The sequence below is a fragment of the Arachis ipaensis genome, chromosome B3 (genome assembly GCF_059453495.1).
Source record: "Arachis ipaensis isolate K30076 ecotype BB chromosome B3, ASM5945349v1, whole genome shotgun sequence".
Classification (NCBI taxonomy): domain Eukaryota; kingdom Viridiplantae; phylum Streptophyta; class Magnoliopsida; order Fabales; family Fabaceae; genus Arachis; species Arachis ipaensis.
In genome coordinates this window covers 86,556,955-86,566,193 of record NC_142438.1, presented here as the reverse complement: position 1 = coordinate 86,566,193, position 9,239 = coordinate 86,556,955, and the positions used below count along the sequence as shown (strand labels likewise).

Below are 9,239 nucleotides of genomic sequence, written 5' to 3'. Positions count from 1 at the left end.
ACTTTAATTTCTAAAATACAATTTTTTTTTTTGGTATTTAAGCAAGTTCGCCAGATCCGGCGAACTCTATAAAAATTGGCAAGTTTGCCTAACCCCGGCGAAATCTATGAATTTTATAGAGTTCGTCTAATCCTCGGCGAACTCCCTTTTAAGTTTTTTCAATTCTGCGTTTTTATTCCATTATCATCATCTCCAAATAGTATATAGATCTACAAACAGTATATAGAAGTACACAAAAATACACAGACAACAAGCATGGCTTCTTCAAGAATTTTTTTAATTATAAATTAAAATAAAATAAGCCATATTTAACAATGGCAAGTATTGTTATCGTCTCTAGAAATATATAAATACACCGGAATAAACCATATTTAATAAAAAAAATTTAATTATAAATTAAAAAAATAATTATTTCCCAAAAATAATCCACTTCAAATATATCATATTGGAAAGTTAATAATGGTAACCATTATTATCGTTTCTAGAATACATAAGAGTACACAAAAAGTACACAGGATAACAATCCTTGTTATTTTTGGAAATTATATATATTTTTTAATTTATAATTAAAAAAATACTTGTTAAATATGGCTTATTGCAGTGTACCTATGTATTTTTAGAGATGATAACAATGATTGTCATTGTTAAATATGGTTTATTTTTTTTAATTTATAATTAAAAAATTTTTGAAAAAGTCATGCTTGTTGTCTGTGTATTTTTGTGTACTTCTATATATTGTTTGTACATCTATATACTATTTGAAGATGATAATAATGGAATAAAAATGCAGAATTAAAAAAACTTAAAAGGGAGTTCGTTGGGAGATTCGGCGACTTGCCAATTTTTATAGAGTTTGTGGGAGATCCGGCGAACTTGCTTAAATGCCAAAAAAAATTGTAAGGATTAAAGTTCAAAAATCATGTTTGGTAAAATAATAATTTTTTTTATTTTATAAATAAAAAAATCCGTTGTTGGAAGGATCTCTCCTTATACAATTAAAAGCTAAATTTTTTTATTTAATTTTTTATAAAATAAAATTAAGTAGTAAAATAAAATAAAAAAGATAAAAAAATAAAAACACAAACTGAAATTGCCGTTAGATATAACGCAAGGGACTTAGGGACCACGAAACAGTCGCGCGTGACCTCTGTCTTTGTCTTTCTCTCTCTGCCGCCAGCACCTTCTACCTCTCTAAAGCTAAAGAGGCAGCTGAAATATCAGTATAGCATAGTGAAATTCAACTTCGCACTCTTCCTAGCCAATGTGCCATTGTTTGCAGTCAATACGACCCTGTTTCACTACCCCTATGACCCGCACTCCTAAGCCTTTCCAGTACTACGTTGTGGTCCATGAAACCTCCTGCCGCCACGTGTCAACAATGGTTGCTCGCGTCCCTTTCGGGTTTGGTAATGCCCGGCCCAACCCCTTGCCACCTTTTGGGTCCTCTTCTCGGATGAGTAAATGCAATGCGCCGTGAACAGAGTGAAATGTGAGAAAGAAGGTAACTACGAAAAAGGAAAAGTAACTTCTCATTTCCATCATTGCAAAAGAAAACAAACAGCAAAAGGGTACCTTACCCTGGCTGTGCCATGGAAATTTTAGCTCTCTAGCTATTTACTATTCTTGTGCCAATCCCTAATCTGCACCTACCATCACCTATTACCACCCATTTTTATATCCTATCCACCACCTAGCGACTTCAGTAGTGACCTATTCCTGATATTTTTTCCTCTTTTATATATAAAAAATAAGGACAGAACGAAATAGAGGTATATAATTATTATATATGGTTTTTTTTTTGGGCTTCAATTATTGTATATGGTTAGTCACCAAAAACAAATTATTATATATGGTTTGATAAAAAATTGGCCAAAAAATTTGATTACAGATTTATTTTTGGTGTTGTCCTCAAAGATAGGAACGTGGAGTGTTGTACACTTGTACTAGAGGGTAGTGGCCAGTGACGGACCCAAAAAATTTTAAGAATGGGGACAAAAATATATATCTTAAAATAAATTTTGTTGAACATTGTTAATTATATTAAAAATATAATAGAAATATAAAATTTAAAAAGGGTTAGTGAATACTTTCATTCTTAAAATACTATTTAATATATATAATTTATAAAAAATATGTTTTTATTTCTAAAATTTAAACTTAAAACATTTTAATTAAACTATAAATAATTTGTCATTATAACTAATTTTTTATGTATTTTTATATACATTTAATAATAAAAGACTGAATCAATTGGCATGTAAACGCCTATTAATACACTAGCATTTATAATTTAAAACTATAATTATATATAAATACCATAAGAAAATAAACCTATATATGAAAAATATGTTTATATCAAGTAATAAAAATTTAATTTACAATTATTTTTCTCTCTTTCTTTTTGAAATAATTAATTTTTTTATATATTTTTAATTTAATTTTGATATACTATTAGATTATTTATACATCTATTTAATTATGTATTGTAATTCAAAAATATCTTTTACATTCATCACGTAAATAATTATCTAAAAGAATAAATATAATCAAATAACTATATAAAAAAATATACATATTTTAATATATCAAAATTAACTTTCATACTTTTAAACAATTGTTTTACTACTAATTATAACTTTCAAATATTAATTACCATTAGAAAGTATATTTTTTATAATATTTATGACATAAGATACTTTTTAATCTAAAATAGTTATTACAAGTAAGATTATTTAAAAGATAAAATTAAAAAATATTATATCATTTTAAAATAAAAAATATTAATTAATAGATAAATACTATTTTTTCTTATCTCAACTAATTTTTTAAGACAAAAAAAATACTAATAATTTTATTTATATTTAAAAAACAGAAATTTAGTTTGGTAATTAACGAGTTGATTGAATTTAAAAAATTATATTATCACTATTTATTACTTTTTTTATTGAGTTAATTTATTTACTTATTTTTAATTTTGATATTAAATCAAATTTAACAAAATAAATATTGTTATACGTTAAATTTAATAAAAAATTTATTTTTAACATGAATCTCAAAACAAAATTTTATAAATTTTTATAGGACAAAAATAAATTATATTAAAATAAATATATTAATTTATATAGAATTATTTTTTTTCATAAACCTAGTGGGGCAAGTGCCCCCTCCTTCAATGCTTGGGTCCGTCCCTGGTAGTGGCCTCATCTTTTTCACAAAAGACGAGATGTTCGATCACTACAAGAAAAATTATTTTTAGCGGCTATTTATTTTGTTTTTAGCAGCAATAAAAATAGTCGCTAATACATTTATTGGCAATTAGATATTAATCGTCTTATGATTTGTCGTTAAAAGATTTTAGCGACAATTATAACAATTTCTGATAAAAACTTTTTTAATGGCTGAAAAAAGTATATAACTTTTACCAATCATTTTTTTGACAATTTATATGGCCACCAAAAATAATTTTAAAATTACAATGTTATTCACTTTTAGTGGCCATTACTATTGCTGCCAAAACCCATTTTACCAGCAATTTATATGGCTACTAAAAATAATTCTAAAATTATAATGTTATTCACTTTAAGTTGCTATAATTATTCCCGCTAAAATCTTAAGACTTTTTTTAGTTATATTATACTCATTTTATTTGAAGCAACGAACTATATTTTTTTTTAGAATTTCAATTATTTTTGCTAACAATTATTATTATTATGCATAATATAAATATACTAAAATTTATTACTACACAATGAGATATTTCATTCATCTCAAAATATTGATATACAAATTTCTCTTAAAAAGTAATAAATCATGTTACAAATCTAAATAACAAAAAATGCTACAAGCTTATAACTATGTTATATCAATGTAGCAATACGAGAGTTATCAATGATCTAAAATTACTGCACCTTTAAAAGTAGCCTAGCTTTTATTTTTAGCAATTGATCTAAGAATTTAAAAATAAATGAGGAAGAAAAAGCATGAATCATAATATACTAAACAATCCAAAACTATAAACATTTGGCTACTCTTCAAGGAATTGATAGCTTGGCAATGTTTTTCGCCTACTTGACACCAATGACACGGTTTCTTCTAGATTTAAAATTGGTCTTTGCTCTTACTTATTTTAATGCTACAATTTTCTTCTCTTGAATTAACTGAATAGTTTTCGAAATGAAATAGCACTTTATTCAAATTGCAACTCTTTTTTCTTCTTAGCTCATATTCGATTTTATGTTGCATTTTGTTAGTCTTCTTCTCTTTGAACAAATTCTTAGCTGCATCAACTAAAATCAATATTTTGAATTCTTCACTATTCAGTCCTTTTGTTAAAAAATTTTAAAATATTTTCTATATAAAGATTAAAATAAATAAACTTAAGTATCTAATATGAAGATCAAAATACACTACTTATAGTGGATGCACAACTTACAAATTTTTCCCTCTTGGAAGTTAGCTAGTTTAAAAAGTTCAAAACATGTAGCCACGAAAGTCCTTAATCTTTCTTTTAATCAGAAAAAGTCTGAGAGCACTACACATAAAAAAACAATTACCTTACTAAAATTAAATAATTGTTCAGTATATAAACATTATTAAAATTACACTCCCTCTATCCCACATATATAACCAGAAATTTGGCCATCAATATTTCTCATTTGATTAGATTAAGTATATTTTATATCTTTTTTCACTTAGACCCGTATTAGAACACCTAATATGTGTGCTAAGCATTTAATTTTGGGTTTGGAAAAAGAAAATATTCAAATATTAATTCAGTCTGAGCCATTTTTAAATGTATTTTAGTCAAAACTTATTTATTTTTACTTATGTTTTAGTCTGATTTATTAAGGCTTTATAGATCCGGGTCTATAATCATAGGCTTCCCTCTCTTATTACAAAAAAAAAAGGTATTAATCAAAAAGAAAAAACAAAAAAAGTTAGAATAATTTAGAAACAAACTACAAAACTCTAATAAATCAACAATGCTACTTACAATTTCTAACCCAAGCGACTGCTATGTTGTACAAAATTGATATTCCTTGGTACCTCACTAAAAGCTTGAATTAGATTTGAAAAAAAAAATTAAAGTAATCATCAACATAAACAAAACAACAATTAATAGAAAGGGCTAAGAGTAAGAAGTATAATTATGCAAATAATACTTATGAAACAACAAAAAAAAACATAAATTTTGACACAGCATTTTGATTAAGGCCACTACCATACCATCTTATGCTACCAACAGATAATCAGAAGCACTAAGATTAATAAACCAATCCCAATGACCAATTCCAATGACAGATCCTAAGAAGCATTGCCATGACATAAAGGGTTATTGCAAGCATTTCCAACCAGCAATATCATTAATCACAGAAAATTAAAATTACAATATTATCATCTATAATTTAATCAGATTTTGTATCATACCACTCCAACAAATATTGAGAAGGCAAAAACGTAGCCAATCTAGGCTGGATCACCATTTTGCATAGACTGCGGGTAATTAATAGGACACATCAAGTGATAGAGAATTGTTAGAACAAAATAATAATGAAGAATTTGTCAGAGCACTATAACTTGTACTAGAGGTGGTTAACCTGTGATTTCAGTAAAACAGTAACTGACCTCTAGCAGCTAATTCAATACTAGTGCACCCAAAAACTGTGAGAGATCATTTTCAATCTATATATTGTAAATAGATTAACAAATATATTAAAATTGACAATGCATTTTGACATATAGCAAAGTTTAACACATGTAAATATTGAAAGCGAACAAGTGCAATGATTATATAAATAGAAGAGATAGAACATTACCTTCCAAAATCCTCCCCACTAAAAACATGTAAGGCGCAAAAACCGAAGCACAAAGATGTATGAGTGCATAAAAACAAATGAGATACACGAATAAAAATAAAGAAAGTCAGGTGAAAAAAATAAATAAAGAACATTCAATTATATATTATACAATAAGTAGTTTCATCATCACAAACTAATTTTACTACACAGAAGAAGATAAATGAGTCTAAGTTAGTCGGCTAAGATTAACTTATCAGTGCTAAACACTATTTTACTTCAATATTTACCCTCTCATTATGAGCCATTATTGATGGTCTCAACTCTCAACTTATGCAAATGATCATAAAGTAACACCAGAAAATATTGTCTATCTTCTACACCCTATCATGTTAAATACAAATCGGTCATATCTCTCACCAAGGATTGCATTGAATGCTCTTAAAAGCCAAGGTTTCGACCACTGAGATTCTTCTGTCCAACATCTCTGGAACGTACAGAATCAAGAGGCACTATAAAGCAAACTTGAAATACAATAATTAATGCAAAAAGAAAGCTTAAGCAAAGTAAAAATTCATACTTTTCATTCAGTGTCTCACTCGATCCCATGTATCTAACTTCCATATATCTTTCTTTGTAAGGAGTCTTTGATATCCTTATAATTGTTAATCCTCTATATGTCACCAAATAGGACACATATTCTACATTAGTTTAAGATAACTCAAGGGCTCTATCATTTATGTTGTTTTTGTCTAAAGGATAATAAATCTCAAACAACCTTGTCATGTCCTAAATAAAACTCATCTTTTACTTTTAAAAAAAATAACAGGACCACCAATATGCAACTTCGGTTACTAAATAAAGCTAATACTGTAATACAATAATGGTGGATATTCATTGCAAGTTCTAATTTGTACAATAGAAAAGAATCACAAGACAGAAACATAATAATTAAAAGGATACAAAAAACAATTAGTGTAGGTCAAAGATCCAATAATTACCAGATATAAGATAATACCGAGCAGCCAAGGATAACTTAAAAATAAGTGTACCTAGACCTGTAATACAATTACTTGATTTCATTTTCTATAGAGATTCTCATATAATGCTATCTCAGTTTAGTGTGGGGTGATGTGAACCATCATTTGTGCAGCAAACATTTATAGTTTTAACTTTTATATACTAACTTCATTTGTGTCTAAATTTTTCTTTTATTCATGAAAATCAATTGTACAATTTTTCTTATACTTGATAGCGTGCACAAAACATAAAGAAAAAAGGAGGCAGAGTGATGTTGTGAAGGTCTACTATACCAAAAAATTTAAAAAAAAAAGTGAAAGAATTTATTCCATTTATACCTAAAAGGAGGTTTCATGGCTTAATTGCCTTATCAAGTTTTTCCTTGGAATGCTTGTAAGATTTCAAATTCTAAGACATGTCTTCCAAGTCACAAGTTATTAGAATGATAAATGAATGAATACATTATACATACCAGTATCAAATAAAATATCACCTATGTTAAAGTGATAAATGAATGAATACATTAAAGCATTGTACTTACCTTCATTTGAACTTCCCACCAGGCATTACACTTACCTACATTGAATAATTAATAAAAGAAAAAACAATTGAACCATGAATCAGGTTACTTTCGTCAAACCTATTGATCAAGAGAATCTAATGCGCTAACATACCAAAGAATCATACTAATTGCAACGGATTCTGCCAGATATCAAGTTAACCAGCAAATATTGAATCACATCGACGTGCGTTTCGATTTATGATCATTACAAGAGAATCAAAATAGATTGCACATAATAAAATCACAAAATTAACATGAAATTTTCAAAAAATCCCCAATCGGATCATAATATCAATTAAATTATATAAACCCTAGGAAATGAGAATTTTTTAGTTAAGCAATCGAAATTAAATGAGAAAAGGATCAAAAGGTCAGTTGCAAACTAAAACCAGATATCAGAGTATATGGTAGAGCCAGCAACGAAGACGGAGATTGTGGCGAAAACCAGCGCCAGAAAATGCAGAGTAAGGAGGAGGCAACAACGAAGAACATCAATTGAGTAGTTCAGTGTAGAACGTGGTGTGAGGAGGAGGAAAAGGTGGCGGTGGTGGAAAAGTGAAGAGCCGGCGCTTCCACCCGAAGAGATGGGATGAAGCGACGAAGAAGAAGTGCGGTGAGTGATGGTAGTTTGATGCAGAATGAGAGAAGTGCATAGGGAAAAAAGTCCTAAAACTAAAAGCGGTACTCTCAATAATAAGAGTAGACGAGAACAATTTTATGTACTGTTGGTAATTGCTTACTGGCCATTTTCTCTTATTGCCATAACAAACGAAGTATTAACCGCAATTATTCATTTTCCATAAAAAAAGTTCTTTAACAATAGAAGATGTGGCTATATTACTATTGCCGTTAAAAATTTGTCGGTAAAAATTGAATTTATTGTAATGATTTTCTTTTAAAATGTAAAAAAAACATCTCGCAGTCCGCGAGAATATTTTTTTATTTTTAAAAAAATTTCCAAAAGGATTTTCATTAATAATTAGAAGGCTTTGACTTTTTTTTTAATTTTAAAATAATTTCGTGGATAGCGAAAAGATTTTTTATATTTTAAATAAATGATTGGACATTTTTGGTCTTTTGTATACTACGAAAAGCCTCCTTTATCAGACTCAATTGACTAACTCAGTCTTTGATTTCGTATAAAATATTAATAATTTAATATTATTTGAAATAAAGTCTTACTATTTTGTAAAAAAAAAAATTAAAAAATTAGTTTTTATTTCAATATAAATAAGTTAGCTACCCATAAGTGAGTTACACATTCATTTACTCTTTTTCTTCCTTTTGTATTTTCTTAAATTCTCTTCAAGTTAACATTCGTTTTTTGTTCTACCTTCTCTGTTCTTACTTGTGTTCTTATTTGTGATTTTCATATGATTTTAGAATGTGAGAGTATTAGAAATTTGAAGGTTTTTTAGAAGAAATGGAAGCTAATGTATATTTATTAGTATATTTTGATGATAATATTATACCATATACAAATGAGGGTATGAAATTTATCTGTACGAGTCCATTATTTTTTATTATTCTTTGCAATATGTCATTTGTAGAATTACAAAGTGTATTATGCCAATACATACACGGTGATTTTTCAAAAAGAATCAGTAGTATTTTATACAGATAGCTGGTACGCGAAATCGTGATTACACTTTAATTATGTAAAGTTCATTGCTCTTTCTTTCCCTGGAAATGGCGCCAAAAACATGATGCCAAAACCACGGTTCACAACTCCGTGTAACTGACCAGCAAGTGCACTGGGTCGTCCAAGTAATACCTTACGTGAGTAAGGGTCGAATCCCACGGAGATTGTTTGTATGAAGCAAGCTATGATCACCTTGCGAATCTCAGTTAAGCTAGTAAAC

General features: G+C 28.0%; 2 long non-coding RNA genes across 2 annotated transcripts; both read right to left on the bottom strand.

The window, feature by feature from the left end:
• Positions 1 to 987: 987 nt before the first annotated feature.
• LOC110270207 (uncharacterized) lies at positions 988 to 1,695 on the bottom strand. The gene is made up of 2 exons (XR_002359465.2): positions 1,578 to 1,695; positions 988 to 1,505 (listed from the first exon to the last, which is right to left on the bottom strand). It is a non-coding gene; the product is annotated as an uncharacterized LOC110270207 (long non-coding RNA).
• A 3,637-nt stretch (positions 1,696 to 5,332) lies between these two features.
• On the bottom strand, positions 5,333 to 8,101 carry LOC107630603 (uncharacterized). The gene is made up of 2 exons (XR_015907067.1): positions 7,767 to 8,101; positions 5,333 to 7,391 (listed from the first exon to the last, which is right to left on the bottom strand). It is a non-coding gene; the product is annotated as an uncharacterized LOC107630603 (long non-coding RNA).
• Between the last annotated feature and the right edge of the window lie 1,138 nt (positions 8,102 to 9,239).